The sequence below is a fragment of the Protopterus annectens genome, chromosome 10.part0 (genome assembly GCF_019279795.1).
Source record: "Protopterus annectens isolate FY-2018-M chromosome 10.part0, PAN1.0, whole genome shotgun sequence".
Classification (NCBI taxonomy): domain Eukaryota; kingdom Metazoa; phylum Chordata; order Ceratodontiformes; family Protopteridae; genus Protopterus; species Protopterus annectens.
The window spans coordinates 1,209,800,973-1,209,818,672 of NC_056744.1; positions in this window are offsets into that span (position 1 = coordinate 1,209,800,973).

Sequence of the window (17,700 nt, forward strand, 5' to 3'; positions counted from 1 at the left end):
TGCATATCCCAGACACTGTCCATGTCATGAACTATAGAACACATACATGGCAAGCATTGCACAGCACTGGCCACACACAATAGTAACCCAGATGACTGGATGGGGAATACAATACCCACCTGTGTGGGCCAATCCAGACACTACACCCCTGATCCACACTGCAGACCATTGTCATGTGGCCTGATGCCAAAGTATACCCTTCACCTAGCCTTGTATAGCCTTCTGGCACAGTCAACCACTACACACCCATGAAGCAATTCACCCATGCATGTCAGTACTGACACCCTGTGTCTGTGTGGTGTATGATGCTTTTGACCATATTCACACTCACTACAACTCCCACTGGCATACTGAAGCATGCTGTCTGATGTCAGACACCTTCACATACCCTTTGCCCATATAACCTCCAGATAACCCCTGTAGTGCATGTGATACCTGCACATTACTGTATTGTGGCAAACTAACTAGTTAGGAAGTGTATTGCTGCCCTGCCAAGTGTGTCAATGTGTGTGAGTCCCTGAGAGAGTGTGGCTGTGTTGACACTGACACCTGTTCATGTGGACAGGCATGTGTACTACACCTACCATATCTCTACTATATCACTGTTGCAGATATCACTCACCATCACATATACATTTGGACAGCTCCACAACATGTATGTGGTGCACGCAATAACTGCATAGACATGTGATAGCAATACATAGTCAGTCAGGGATTGGAAATCCCATACTGGTAGCTGTGTGACACAAACATGCTTAGGTTTTACTCTCCCACCCCCTCCCTGACTTACTTTGTCTCTGTCTGTCTCTCTCACTCCCTGTCTGGTGGATGTGGAGAAGTACACCTGCTTTGCTTAGGCAGCAGCTTGTGTTTTGTAAGTGATCCTCATGATCAGCTGATGGCCTCTACACAAATTGCAGTTCTCCTCTAGCTGATTGGATGTGGAACAGTTGTGGTAACATTTCCATAGCCAATTGCATGGAAACACACTCCAATATCTAGGGACATCATGTAGGTGTTGGTCCTTTTCATTAACTGTGAGCAGGACCTAGATCTGATGTTTGGCAAACAGCATCACAAATTGTTTTGGGATTTACCTCTAACAACATACACTGTGGAAACAGGCTAAAAGACAGGAGGGATGTGCCAGACATGACTACAGAATCCTAGTGTTGCTATTATGCATTTGGAGTAATGTTGGTTTAATATGGTGTGTGTGGATATCGCTGGTCTACATGTTTTAATACCTGTCATGATAGTGCTACTTTTTGAGGAAATTCCCATCTGTAGGGTGATCTGCAGACTGGGCAGTGTGTGGAGCCTTTGTTTCTTGTGTTACTCACAGAACGCCTATCTGAGAACTGCAGAAGCATAGTGTGAGGATTGTAGTCAGTACATGGTGACAGCCATGAGAGTTAATGATTTCATATCCCTCACAGGACATATGTCACGAAAAACCCTGGTATGACAGTAAATATATGAGGTTATCACAGCAACATGCCAATACTGGGCCAGTGCTTGTAGCTCCATCCACAAGTCTGTCAACCTTTGTATATATGTCATGCAGTAAGAGGTGCATATGTTACGTACACCATTATTTATTGACATCATACATGATAACAAGCCAGTCAGATATCAGACTGCTAGACATGTTATGTATAGTAGGTGTTGTTTCTTAGGACATAACTTGGGCATTCTGTGGTTGTGTGTACAATACTGGGGTCTGTGTACTTAGGGTGATTGTCAACAGTATGTGTATTGCACATACGTACCTTGGGCTGTGCACAGACTGTGGTAGATGCCATTGTTCTTGGTCCTGTTCTATCTGATGTTACATGCTGCTCCAGTGTATGGTACTCTATTGGCTCACATGTCTGTATGGCCAGATGCACACATGTCCCATACCACAGACAACCATCGGACCACACTGTGCCATGACCCAGTGTATGTATGGTTAGTGTGTGAGTGGCACATATGAGGATAGTGTTTATCAGACAGTCCATCTAGTGTAATATTAAGCTTGTGTACCATATGTGGCTGTGGCTGTGCGTACATTGGTTGTGGGTATGCACTTTCTCACAGGTGTCTGTTACTCTGTGCTGTGACATTCATGTAGAGCCCACTGTAATCGCAGGTACATGTGTATTCCACTATACAAAATGTAGTCCAGTGTTGTGGCAGTCTGCCTGTAGTTTGCACAGTGTTTGTGACATGCCTAGCAGCCTAGTGTAATTACCCAGTGTGCTGTTATGTCCAGTTATTTGCAAGACATACTGCTGCCAGGCCAACATAACTGTTGTGTATTTCTGACAAAGCAGTGGGATTTTGTACAGATGTATGTCACTAACTACTGGGTAGTATGTGGCCATGTGACCTCTGCACCACCTGGTATTATGTGTCAGGGCAGACTGGCGTGTGTGCATTCATAAACTGTTTGGGCATATGTAGTCCAGTATTTACATGATATACCAATGTAACTGGCTATTAACATCCACATTGGGAGGCATGGTCCACATGTCTCGCATGAAGGGGTTATGTGTACACCTGTGGACTGACCACAGAGTGCCACACTGTCCACATATATTGGTCATATCTCTGCTGTAGTCCACAGGATCATTACTGTGCTAGCAGTGGTACTGATCTATGATGTCCTTAGGATGTCTGTTAGTAGCCAATGGCGCGCATGTCAAACGCAAATGTGACCTCCCACACACAACATGTCTGGTAAGACAACCCCTATTACAGTAGTAACAGTCTACATACATACCTGCAATACATATATGACCTCCCCTAGCACTAAGAGTTTGGGACTATTGGTGCTGAGGTAGGAGTCCACTCCACTCCATGTGCTGGACATATGGTAAACATATATGCATATATATTTATCCATATATCTATATAGATATATACATATCTACATACATATATGGATATATATATATATATGTTTATATATATATATATATATATATATATATATATATATATATATATACATATAAACACTCAAATATATACATATACACTACATATACACAGCAATATATGTCTACACATATACAGATAAAGAGACATATGCACATATAGTTATGGATATCTACATATATATCAACATAAATAGGTATATCTGTACACATAGGATGTGCATACACACATATATATATATATATATATATATATATATATATATATATATATATGTATATGTGTATATATATATATATATATATATATATATATATATATATATACAAAGACATCTACAAATGGCCATATATATGATGCACTATACAGATGTGTAGACAGGGTTCTCCTTCACAAATTCGAGTTACTGAAAGCTTGAAATTCATAAGCTTGAGCCCAGAATCTCGAGTTTTCAGTAACTCGAAATTGTGAAGGGAAGAGAACCAAAAAAAAAAACAAGTTTACTTACATGTATACAGGGGGATGAGTCCCCCTGCACTCTCCCTGCTTAAATATATCAGCTCTGTGACTGCACTATAGCGGAGGAATGGAAATTCTCCCGTTGTGCGCTTCTGCATACAGCGTGGAATGGGAGATTTCCCTCATCCCCATTGTAGTGCGATCTTGGAGTTGGTGTATTTAAGTAGGGGGTGTTGGGGGGCACAGCCACCCATGTGGGGGTGCAGAGGGGCTTGCTCCCCTGCAAAAACGTTGCAAAGAAATGTTTGCAATGTCTTTTCCCGACGCTTTAGAATTTTGAGTTACTGAAAACTCAAGATTCTGGGCTCAAGCTTATGAATTTCGAGCTTTCAGCAATTCGAGATTCTAAAGGGGAACCATAGACAGACATATGTATGAATATACATGTGTATGTACATGTAGACATATATCAACATATGTATATGTATATATCCATATTCCTGTCATGTGTAAACATCACGGTTGTGTATACCTTCCCAGATATATCTCCCCATATGTATCTGATATGTGTACATTATGATATAACAACATATGTGATGCAACAGTAACATCAATAACAAGTACTACACAATTGTGGAAGTCAAAACAATTGTTCAATTCTATTCAATATGTGTAATGACAGATATATTGGAAAAACAACTATCCTCACAGTGGTCATTGCATAGTGGTTAACTGTTGTGACTATAGTGTACAGGGTCCTGGCTTCAAAGGCCATTTATTTTGTTGCTGGGCAGAACAAGGGTTGTTGGATACAGAGTGGTTAAGGTAGTTTTGAGCAGCTTTAAGTGGGTTTGCGCAAAGCTAAGCAGTGCTAATGTACAGTTAAATGTACGGGCACTTACACCATGTAGGCTTCACTCACCAGTGCGCAAATGTGCTTAGCTGTAAAATTGCAGCAATGCTGACACCTGCTAAGCATGGCTTAGTTTAAACTCCCAGTCTGATAACATGGTAGGGTAATGACATCTGTAATGTGTATGTAATGCCATGTATAATACATGCATCTTTGTGCTGTCATTACTGTGGCAAGGGGTATGAGTGTCATGTCTGGGACACACAAGTATATGAGACCTGTACAGCAATGTTATCCATGTGAATCTGTAACATACAGGGGTAGTAATCCAGGGTACATGCTATCACACTGGCATGTAGTGTATCATGGCGGTAGTACTGTTGACAGTGCTTTCCCAGACAAGAGTAGAGTGCTAAATGTAGTATTGACAACAAGCACACCTGTAGGCATAGCTGGGCTCTGAGGCCTCACTGTCGTGTTTCTGGTGTGTGAGCTGTGTCACAGTATATATACCCTACTGGATAATGATCCAGCATGTGGAATGTAACTGTAAACCACCATCTGTACGGTTCCCTATTAGAAGACCAAAGACACATTCTTTCGAATGCATCTTGGTTGAACTCAAAAGCCTGAAACGGCAAAATATCAAAGCAGTTTTTAAGCAAATTCTTTCCCTGGGAAAGAATTTGCTTGGCCACTTCATTACTTTACCATTTTCAGCACAGTAGTGCAATCTCGGAGTTGGTATATTTAAGTAGGGGGGTGGGCAAAGCTCCCCACTTAATGTAATGTTTAAAGTATTTTATTTATGTATTTATTTGTTTTTTTTTTTGTAGGAAAAAAAAAATCACTGTTCTGGCAGTTCGAAATTGTAAGCTTTTACTTACATAGGGTCGATTAATCACCGTTCACTTTTTTTAAGCATTAGGTGATCTAATATAGACCCGTCTGTACAGCACATGTTAGTGAGGGCTTCCAACATGTAGTAATGGCATATATATTGTTGTCAAACATCTATCTGTCAACACATTCATCCTACTGCATAGCTACTTGCCAAGCTGATGTCTATCAGTCCATGTACAATACCCACTGAGTTCTGGCAAGTGTGTGTATGTGTGCATGTCTATATATCTGTAGAGTACAGCATTCAGTGGCCACATACTCCTATTACAATATGCATTGTCACACAGTAGTACAGATAGCGTTCTTGCTGCCCATAGGTGAGGCATGACAATGCAACACCATACTATGCTTGGTGGCCACATACTCCTATTACAATATGCATTGTCACACAGTAGTACAGATAGCGTTCTTGCTGCCCATAGGTGAGGCATGACAATGCAACACCATACTATGCCTATGACATGCGCATTAGATGCATATCCCTGCAGTACCACTGTTGTGATATACAATGGGTTGTATCACAGTCATGGGCAATGTGTGATGGTGGGTATGTCAGAGTGTCATCATGGGTTCAAGTGAGTACAATATCCACTGGGGAATGTCGGTGCTGTGTACACTGTCATACACCATGTTACACTCAGTACATGTCCCATGTACCACTTTATGGTGACCACTGTCACCCTCAACCATGCAGGTAACTGATACCACAATCCAGCCCAGTTATGCATGTGCTGTGTGCAGCCTACCTGTAACACATTGAACACATGGACAAGTTAGCACCGATAGGACCAGGTCTCTCAGATGTGTGTCATCCTGTTATGTGTCTGTTAATGTGTATATGATGGTATGTCACAGTATGTATTGTCCATATACAACCATTACATCCCCCATTACCATACTCTACATCTGATGATGTTCTGCATGTAACATGTAACCTGGAACATACCTCACCCTAAATGCTGTGTAGTGTGTGCAATGAAAGACACACAGTTCAGTAGCACTACATACCTAGATAGGGGTCCAGTGCCAGTGTTGCCAAGTAAGAGTGTGCATGTATGTGGATAGTTCTCCATCAGGTTGCAGATTATACATGTCCCAGCTGGTCACCTGTCCATGTGGCACAGACAATAACTGTTATACAAATATGTGACATGTGTTCAACTGTACCCTGGATATGTCACAGCCATGATGTCACCACAGTGTCATACTCCTTGTGGAATATGACTGCAGACCATCCTCCTGCTGACACATGTACACCTACAATACAAATGGATAACATTATGGAGACCGCAATCACCCAGTGTTACTAACAGCTATAATGCATCATTGTTGGATGGCTACACTACCTGATATGTATGCATTAAACATTACTCCTGACAACATGTTACACTGCAGTACATTGGTACACTGTAGTACAGTCACCGTGTGCATCAGAACCATATTAGCCTGTCCCTGCATCGATGTTATGGATGACAGGGATGTAGCACAGGTATCATCATATGCACAGGGTGTGTTGTTGGTTTGCCAGAGGCTGAGGGTGGGCCATACATTTGACACCATGTGTATGGGTGAGGGGTGTAATGAGTTGAACTGGGCATGGTGATGTGGAGTCTGCAGATATGGGGTTGCCCTAGGTGTGTTCATATAATGTGTGGGTATGTATGCTCACAGTTCTGCCATGTGGCTGCCCTATACAGGTGTTTATGGACAGCTGCAGATCATACCTGGCAGAGTGTGCAGTTCACCACCTCCGGCCATGGACATGCATACTGTGCCTGCCAGGGGTTCCATGGGCACATCCAGGTACAGGCCTCAGTGTGCTACTCTCCTCTGATGATGGCGACAGATGTCCACTGGAACCAGGTCCCTCCTGGGACTGGCCAGGACCACGTGCTCTTGGTCTGTTGTGGTGTGGTGTGGACAGTGCCCCCCTGCAGTGCTGGTGCTGGTACTGCCACTATGGGAGTTCCTTGGTGTCCTAGCATGTTCATGTTGACCGCCAGCTGTTGGTGTTGCTGGACTACGTCCACATGGCCATTACCCCACTCCCACCACATGTTCAACCATGGACAACCCATGGTTGATGAGGCACATCATCTCACCAAACCGGCTATCCATGACCTCGGTATGAGCATGGAGGGCACCAGACAGTTTATGGAAGTTGACGCTTGCAGATATGGGAGCAGCCCTCTGCAGTCTCAGGCCCTGTCTGGTGTACAATTCCATATGTGTCTGCGCCCCCATGACAGCCTGAAACATGCGCCTGGTGGTACCAGTTGTGGTGTGTCTGTCAGGGACATGATAACCAGCGGCCTTATCATGAGCACCCTGGAACATCTGCCTATGTGGTGCCCTGCCAGACATCTGGCTATGCTTTCTGTGACCAAAGTAGACATGGATACCACACTCTCTTGTGCACTGCCACCAACCACCAACTGTCCCTCCGCTATGGCCACTAGTGATGGGGTATGTATAGGCAATGAAACTGTGTGCGGGGTTGGGGTGGCTAAGAGGGAGATGTCAAATGATGGCACTGTTTCGGCCCCTGAAAACCCCACCTGTGCCTCAACAGTGCTATCATCATCTTTGGCGTTGGTATGGACACCAACATCAGATTGCATGTATGAGGGGCCCTGACCCACCTTGCCACTGTTGGTGGAAAACAAGAAATGGACTTTAAGACCTGTACAGCATTGCATAACAACACACACACACACACACACACACACACACACACACACACACACACACACACACACACACACACACACATTCCACCTTAATACCTACCTGTCCATGATTTTAAAGACAGTCCCACGTTTATTCCAATAAGTTCCCATTCTACATCACACTTGGTAACATACACTCATTAATACCACTCATTAACGTATCTTTCCTCTAAATGCCTAGGCAAGTGATCATAACACAAGACCTGTGACTCCATTATCTCCTTGACCTGAGTGGAGTGGTTTTACATGGCCTCACTGCTGTCATTCAGTGTTCACCCTGTGTATGTCTGGACATAGTGAGCATGGCCTCCATATGTTATGGGCTATTACGTTCACTCCATAATGTCATGTACTGGAGTGTCATGTGTAAGTATTGTTCAGTACATGCCAGATATGTATCATGTGACAACTTTAATATATGGATACAATCCCTGGTGTTGTCTAGTAATTCCCCAATGTATCTGTAGTGCAGCATACATTGGTTGTCATTCACCTCTCTGCTGAATACGATATTAAGTGCATACCTGGTGTCCACTTTCCCTCCCAATGCATGTTCCATGCTACAGACCTTATTATACTATCAGCTGTCCTGTGATTACATATCAGACAAATATTTCTGGTGTGTCATGTGTCAGTCCATGTCCATGTACTGCACGATCCCAAAAGGAAGTACTGCCATATGAACAACCCCACAATCACACATGTCGATACATGGACACCCACACAAACACACACACATGCACACACACATCCAACAAGCATCAACCTCCCTCCACTTCACCAGAGTAAACCTACAGACAAAATAACCACACACACACACACACACACACACACACACACACACACACACACACACACACACACACACTCACACACACACACACACGGTTACAAAAGATAGTACACACAGTCCTCCCATTACCCATCTGTCAACATGCATAACATATGGTACACAACAGCATGCAGTGCAGCTATAGTTAATCCATGCTAGCAACAGTATACATGTGAGTGATGCATGGGCTGTGTTAGTAGGTGATGCCCCTTCCCCTGGATACCACTGCACCCATGTACCCAGTATTGCTGTGCACCTGTTCTGCACCCTGCCATGTACTGTGCACCAAACCTTACAGGTGTACAACCAATTGCTGAATGTGCAGTAATGTCAGTTATGTCAGCTCTAATGCTCACAGCCTGTATGTTTTTCAGCAACACATACCTGGGTTGATATGTGGACAGATGTAATTTGTGAATGCCTGATGTCTGGTTTACAGATCGCAGCATCAGCGGACCATGTATGACCAATCCAATACTATTACACTGACAATCATTATACCATACCATGGATATGGGGAGAGTACACACTCTTATTGATATGAGATACCCTTCCTTGATCTGCCATGGGACCAAATCACCTCATATATAAACAGTACATGAGCCTGATATGTGGCATATGTCCTGTACATTCACGTGCAGTGTCTATAAAATGTGTAAGGTGTGCAGATGCTGACCACGATGCATACACTCCATGCATGCATATGTGTTCACACCATTATCATGGCGGTTTGTTGCACCTATTATGTGTACTGTTATTGTACATGTGTTATGTGTTAACTTATGTGTATTGTTATGTATACCGAACTTGCACACTCAGGCCAGCTACATATTTGTATGAGATTCCAAAACTACAAACAGAGCATGAGTACTGTTGTTGTATGCATTGTATAGCACCAGTGTTACAGGGTTTGTGTGTACATACTAGTTTAAAATGGACTGCAGTCTGTCTGCATAGCTCTCAGGTGTGTGCCTATCCATTTGATGCCCAAAAGTGTGCATGATATGTTTTGCCTGTCCACCACACAGGTCTTGTGTCAGATATATCACTGACTGTTTGTGTGTTGAGTGCTATCAGTACATGGCTACATCCATTTTTGTTTCTGACTTCATATTCCTGACTAAGGGTATGTTGCAGACTGTCCTGTAACACCAGTGACTTGCTTAGTGCACGACAACACTATTTCTCATATGGGCCTGTGTTCCAGCCTCTGTCCTCCACCTACATACCAGACTTTGTCCGTATGACATGCTGTCAGGGTTTGTTATGTAGTGGCCTGTGAGGATGTAATGCTGCCATTCCTGCCATCATTCCACTGCTGTTGTGGCCCCCACACATATTGTGGGGTTTGGTCCATATATGTGTGGGCTTCATCTGCACATGCATGTGTGCCCTTATGCAGTCCAGAGGCCAATGTATGTTACAGTGGTATATGGCCCTGTATGTCAGTTTATGGGGGGGATGCACCATAACTAAACTAGGCTGTTACAACATGTGAGAGGTATCAGGGCTAAGCTGCCTTAAGGTATCTGAATGTACATTACCATACAATTCACCTTGGGTAAATGCAGGCCTACTGCTTCCTGCCATACACACTGTTCTGTTTGTTATTGTGATTGTGATGGTTTCAGTTATGCCTTGTTATGTAACAGATACATCCCATTGTGTCAACTGAGGTCTTTACCCCCTAGGGATTGTTTACAGAGTGTAGATAGAGGGTGCTGGAGTATGCATCTGCATTACTTAGTGTTGATTGATTGTTATCCTGTGGCCCAGTCTGTCTTTACTGTTGTACTACTTGAAGGCCTTGGCCTGGACAGCAACATATGTAATGCTTTCCGGAATACTGTATTAATTTATCTGTTTGACAGTTGCATTAGTCTGTTTATATTTTGTCATAGTCTAAACAGCTATATGACATAGCATATACAACTGTAATAGTACACAAATAAAGCTTACTCATGTATGCAAACCTGTGTGTGGTGTTACATCCTTTGACCTCTCTGTGGGCATATGTTGCAGGAAACAATTGCCTTTTGCATGGGTGACTCATACAGTGTCCAGTTGGTAAGGTGGCAACTGTAGGCATACTGGCTGTTCCGTATGGTGTGCACCCTCTAAATATGTATCTTCCTATACATATCTCTGTGTGTTTATAAGTGTAGTTACATATATATATGTATATATATATGTGTGTGTGTGTGTGTGTGTGTGTGTGTGTGTGTGTGTGTGTGTGTGTGTGTGTGTGTGTGTGTGTATATATATATATATATATATATATATATATATATATATATATAGATACATATATATATATATATATATATATATATATATATATATATATATATGTATATATAGATGGATAGATAGCTATGTATCTGCATATATGTGTCTGTGCTGATGTATCTCAGGAATGTTTATTGCTTCCACATTGCACATTCCCTATGGTAGCCAGACTGTACTGCATGATATTTTATTGATACCAGCCTGACATCATACAGGTGGGATGGATTACTGTTAACATCTTGTGCCCATGTTGTGTCAGGTCCTGGTTATGGGATTTGTGACAGTTGGTATTGTACTGCAGGGCAGACCTGTTTGGCTGTCAGGGGGGAATATCAATGCATACATGGCATATGTTGCTTGGGCTCCCTCACCCCCATTAACGGTGTCTGTGGTCTTATATGTATTTGTTATGATCTCTTTTATATCTATACATATATATCTGTGTGTGTGTGTGTGTGTGTGTGTGTGTGTGTGTGTGTGTGTGTGTGTGTGTGTGTGTGTGTGTGTGTGTGTGTGTGTATATATACATACAGATATGTATATATATATATATCTATTTAGATATAAATATATATATATATATATAGGTTATAGGGTTCATTAGGTTTAGTATTACTATCCCAAGGCATTTAAGCCTAGCGCAAATTATTATTTACCTTACCCTATATATGAAAAAAATACTGTGCCCATTAGTTTGTTCTATTTAGATATAAATATATATATACACACCCACAGATGTCTACATGTATAAATACATTACATGTACTGTTTAATGACTGTGCTAGTTGATATGTTTGTGAAATCATCAGGGTTATGTATATCTGATATGGCTTAGTGGTAAATCACTTTGGCTATGGTGTGCATGGTCCTTGGTTCGAGCCTTGCAGAAACTGTTTATTTTATTGCTAGGCAGAACAAAGGCCATTGGATACAGAGTGATTAGGTCACTTTTAAGCAGTTGTAAGTGGGTTTGCACATGTTTGCGTGGAGGTAAGCATTGCTAACTTCCGGCTACAGTTTCTCATACTTTGTTAGCTTCTAAATTGCTTATCCTGTGTAGGCATTGCTTACCCCCATGCAAACACGCTTAACCCAGCTTACTGCTGCTTAAAAGTGCTTACTCCCACTTATCCCATGCTAATTTCTTTAAAAGAAAAGAAAAAAGGGTTGATAGGAAAGTGGTGAAAAAGGGGCACAAAGAGGGAAAGACAGTAGGGAAAATAGCTGGGGATGTGCAGGAAGGGTGTAAGGAAGGTCCATAGCTGCCCATTTTTTCTACAGCAAAAGCTGTACATATACACTGAATTTGGAGATAGATTTAGACACTCATACGCCTGAGAGAAGGATAAGGACAACAATAATATGTTGTTAAGCCAATTAGACCAGATTACATGTGTCCAGTGGACATGTGTGCGAAATGGACAGCTATGTATGGGATGAGATTTTTGGGGGGAACCGATTGCCTTTTTTTTTTTCAAGTGAGAGTGGGATGTTGGGAGGGATAGTAGGTATATTTGGGGAAGTAGATTGGGTAGGTTAACAGACAAGACAAACAAGACACATACAGGGGTGGTATATGACACATGTGGGGGGTAAACACCTTGATGGGGAGGGGTGTTGGGAAATCTGAAGCCCATAAGCCCCCTAGTGGAAACAATGGGAGTGAGGCTCCCCACCCATGGGCAGGCACTACTGCACATTCACAGCTCCAAAGATGCTGTGCTGGGGGCTGAGTCTGAGAGCCAGACCGACCCTCTAGTCATGACACACGGCCCTCAAGCTGGTATAGCAGATGTCCGACCTCCCTGCGGAGCTCACTACGCACCACCACCCTGACCTGGCGATGGGTGACAGGTTCCTGTCCACGCCCACTGCCAGGTGGAGGTGAGCCCCATCCCCTGAGGTGGTTCCACCTAAAGGTGGTGCAGGACCAACAGATGAGGAAGTCCCAGGTTGGGCCCCAGACGTGCTAGTGCCCAGTATCACGGCCAGCTGAGTTGGGACAGGTCGGACTGCTGGGACCCGCATTCGCATACATGCTATGGTGTTTATGTTTTATCAACATATGTTGGTTAGTAATAGTCAACACATTGCAGCATTAGGTATAACAGCATGCTTAGATATTCCCATTAACCCAAACACCAGATTTGGAACAGTTGCATAGCAAACAGAACACATGCATATATGGGACCACAGTGATAATTACAACAGCATGCAGGTACATTGATGACATCATGCCACCAATGTGGGAGTATTTCAACATAGCACATGCATAGAAACAGATTTAAATAATTATCAAACAATAGGGCATATGTCCCAACATTAGAGTTAAGTCAGCACATACCAATTGAGTTGGGTATTTAGCTTATTGTTGCAGATATGGTGGGGGGGTGTCAATTAACAACTAGTATATTCCTGTAGTTTGCATTACTTTCCTAGTCAGTGCTGTTATCTGTACCTTACATACCAATTGAGTTGGGTATTTAGCTTATTGTTGCAGATATGGTGGGGGGGGTGTCAATTAACAACTAGTATATTCCTGTAGTTTGCATTACTTTCCTAGTCAGTGCTGTTATCTGTACCTTACAAGTATTAGTAGACTACCCTATTGCCTTACTTTGGACAGTGGTATGGCTGTCGACAACTATATACATGAACTGTTTTTACCTGCAGTATACACCTCTTACCTGGTATACCTGTAGAGGAATTGTTTGTTAACACTAACTGTTTCTACATATACTTCCAGATTCCAGGTTGATGTTATGCACATACCTGTCCATCTCTTTTTGCACAGACTCTGGGCATGTCTTGGTCACATGCAGGTGAATCAGGTTATATTTCGACTATTACCCTCTTAAACCTTTAGTGCATTACTACACTCTTGTACAGGATTTCCTAGACAGTTATATTATGTAGCACAGTGTGGTTGATAGTGATGAGTGATACCTTATTGTTAAAAGAAGAAAGGTTCGTGCTATACCAAAACCCAGCAAGTCGTAACAGTCAATAAGAAATCCAAACAAAAAATGCTGCTGGATACTGCTGAATACAAGATTTAAAATTTATTATAACACAAAATGCATACAAGATGAGCACTTTTGGGCTATGGCCCTTCTTCAGATAAAACTCCACAAACAAACAACTCAATTTAAAAAACACAGTAACCAATGAGATTCTAGTAAAAACCCCTTAAACCAGCCCTTAGGAACAGGCGGGTTTTTTACTAGAATCTCATTGTATTCAGCAGTATCCAGCAGCGTTTTTTGTTTGGATACCTTATTGTTCAGAGCAACTGCAACACTCACAATGCCATAGAATAACAGAGTACACTGTACCAGTACAGGATATCAATCTTTTATTTCTAGGCAGAGTGTTCATATCTGACAGACCTGTGGGATCAATGTTTGTTAGCACTACCTGAATGTTGCCACACTAATTACCAGATTCCACATTAGTATTATGCACATACATTTCACTCTGTTACTGTACACACTCTGGTCACAGCTTGACAACATGGGGGTGTAGATGGGACATACTTGGCTTATTACTCTCATAACATTTTGGGGGAGTTGCTAGAGTGACAGGTTTGTTCTCATAGATGTCTGACAATCAGTTGTAGTTCTTGTTTGCTGCCTAGACGTCTGGGATCATCCCACTGATTTTCCAGGGGGAGTGGGAGACAGGCAGCAGATATGGGCCAATTTACTGGACATTCTGGACATATCTGTACAGTTGTGGAGTATGATTCTGCATGCAGCCTACTACCACTCCCAGGATTCAAACCATGGCTGTGTGTGCTAAAAATGCAACATTTCATATCTCGGTTGAGTATGCTATTTGGATTTTGTTGTCTGTCTTTTCACTGTTTTCTGTCTGTGTCTCTCTCAGTTGTACTATATGACCTCTTGGGATTACACCAGTCATATACAGATATTCATACACATTTTATTTATGTTGCACAGTGTGGGTAACAGTGCTTAATACAACAGTACTATTAAGTGATTGCAAATCTGCATTACCATATGATACCAGAGTAAACACATGCAGTCCAGCAGTTAGACCTTTATTGTCAGGCTATTATGTTTTTATTTACATACAACCTATATGAGACTCTTCCTGCCATATTCTCTGGTGTATGCAGTGCATGCCTTAAACAATACAGGTTTTATACAGGCAATTAACTTACTTCTACTTTTAGATTTATTCCCTATGACAGTACATGCATGAGTATTACTAACCTGCCTCATGTCGCAACCGCTCCAAGTGACATCCATGGGCCTCCTGGTTCATAGCCCACTCACTTGCCACTGTGAAGGACATAAGAGGAATATTTAGCCATACCTATCCATAATATACATGAGCTGGCAATTATTAAACAGGTAGCGAACTGATACTTAACACATGGCTGGGACCTCCCCTGTCCTCCAAGCCTCTTGGATCAACTGATCCAAGAGATCCCCCTTTCGCCGCCTCAGATCAGCATAGTGATGCCTTACCTGCTCACCAGTTCAGGGTATGCCAGATGCAATGCTGTGGTCATGGGCGAGATGGTCCCAGGCTTCTGCCTTGTATTGGGAACCCTGGTACTGGCCCTGCAGCAGTCTCTGGTTATGGTCTTTCACAAGGAGTCCTGCCATGACTCTGGACTCTGGATGCCCCAGTGCTGCAACCGAAAGTGCACACCCTCTCCCATTCCAGAGATAGTTCCTACAAGGGGAAGCTACAACCAGTTATAAGATGTATTCCAACCTGTTGGGTTTAAATAGGTCCGATTTCTCGCACTTTGTTGTGATTGGATGGTTTTGAAAAGGCTAAGTTATGGGCAAACCTGCTTACCTAGGGTTGGCATTGCTTAAAGGGGTTTACCAATGTGCAAATTGAGTTAGCTGGCCTACACATTGCTTACAGCTAGAAAGCTGGGCTGTGCAATGTTTAGCATTGCTTAATTTTTTAAATTTGCATACTATTTGCTTTTTGACATTGATTTATTATTCATTACATGTTATATATGTGTTTGGTATCCATGATTCATGTGTACGTACACTGTATGGGGTCCTTGTGTTTATTAGGGGATTTCAACATTTTATTACAATGACACCTCACATCTGGGTTTAATGCAGTACTCCAGTTCACATATTTATGTTATGTAGTAGGTTATACAACATAAAACTGTATATAGATTCCTTTCACATGTTCAGTTTGATTTTCCTATAGTGAGGATCTGTTCGGTGATACCTCAGTCTTATGTACTGTTGTGATGGCTTAGTGATTAACTATTGTAATTGTAGTGTTCTGGGTTCAAGACCTGCAAAGGCTGTTTATTTTGTTTCTGGCCAGAACAGCGGCTGTTGCATACATAGTGATTAAGGCACTTTTAAGCAACTGTAAGTGGGTTTGCGTGGGTTTGCGTGAGGGTAAGCTATGCTAACTTTCGGTGAAATATGCTTACACAGAGTTAGCTACAATATTGTTTAACCTGTGTGCGCATTGCTTACCCCCATGCAAATGGGCTTAAACTCACTTACTACTGCTTAAATATGCTTACTTCCGCTTACTACTGCTTAATAGTGCTTACACTTGCTCACTAGTGCTTACTCCCATTTACCACCACACCACACTAATTTAGACAGTAATATCTAATGGTTCTTGGGAAGTTGGTGGATTTAGAAACTGTATGGAGTTATCATTCATTGCACATTTTACCTTCCATTTGTATTCCTAATTTCTGTGTACATATACTGTATGAGGCACTTGTGATTATCTGTGGACTTTGCAACATTATGACAATGACACCTCACATCTGCATTTAATGCAGTACTCCAGTTCACAAATATATGTTATAAATATATAAATATTGTAAATATATGTTATTGTAGGTTATGCAACAAAATAAATTGATCATACAGTGATTTGACATGGAAAATTAATTGTACTGTTGTGGGATTTGAACCGGGAATGACTGCTCATAAGGCAAATGCTCTGCCCACTACACTATTGCTGTATTGCTTCATTTGCATAAATCTTGCTTTTTATCCTCTTGTGCTATTTAAGCTGCATTAACAGTAGCTAAGTGATGGGCAAACCCGTGCAACTACAGTTAAATGTAATCTGTGTCATAAAAAAATATTCTTTATATTTTATGTTTAACTATTGCTCTTGCAAACGTGGGGGATGTTGCTGGGGGTATGCGAACACCTATGAGTGGTCTCGCTCATTCTTACTCATAATATCCTGTTCTTCATTGCAGGGGCATGTATATTCTGAGAGTTCTGCTCTCAGACACACCCCCTGTACTCGTACATGCTCAGTGTAAGTGTAGGAGCTCAGGCAGCATGCCTTCATTAATACGCATAACGCACTGCCATCCTGTTCCTAAATGGCCGCTTCCATTGTGGAAGGGTAGTAAATCTAGGGGATTATGTTAATGCTATCACTGGTAAACTGTATTTCTCATCTCTGTGTAAATATTATTGTATGCTTATGTGATGTCATTGCAAGTTTGTCAACTTCTACAATGATTATGTTTATATTTTTACTGGTCTCCACTGAAAAAGGACTTGTGTCCAGTTGGACTTTCCCAGTAAACAAATGTAAAATAAATAAAATGAAATAAATACAAATACATAAAATAAATAAATATCTTAGGTGTTGCTTAAACTTGGAGTGTGTGTGTATATATATATATATATATATATATATATATATATATA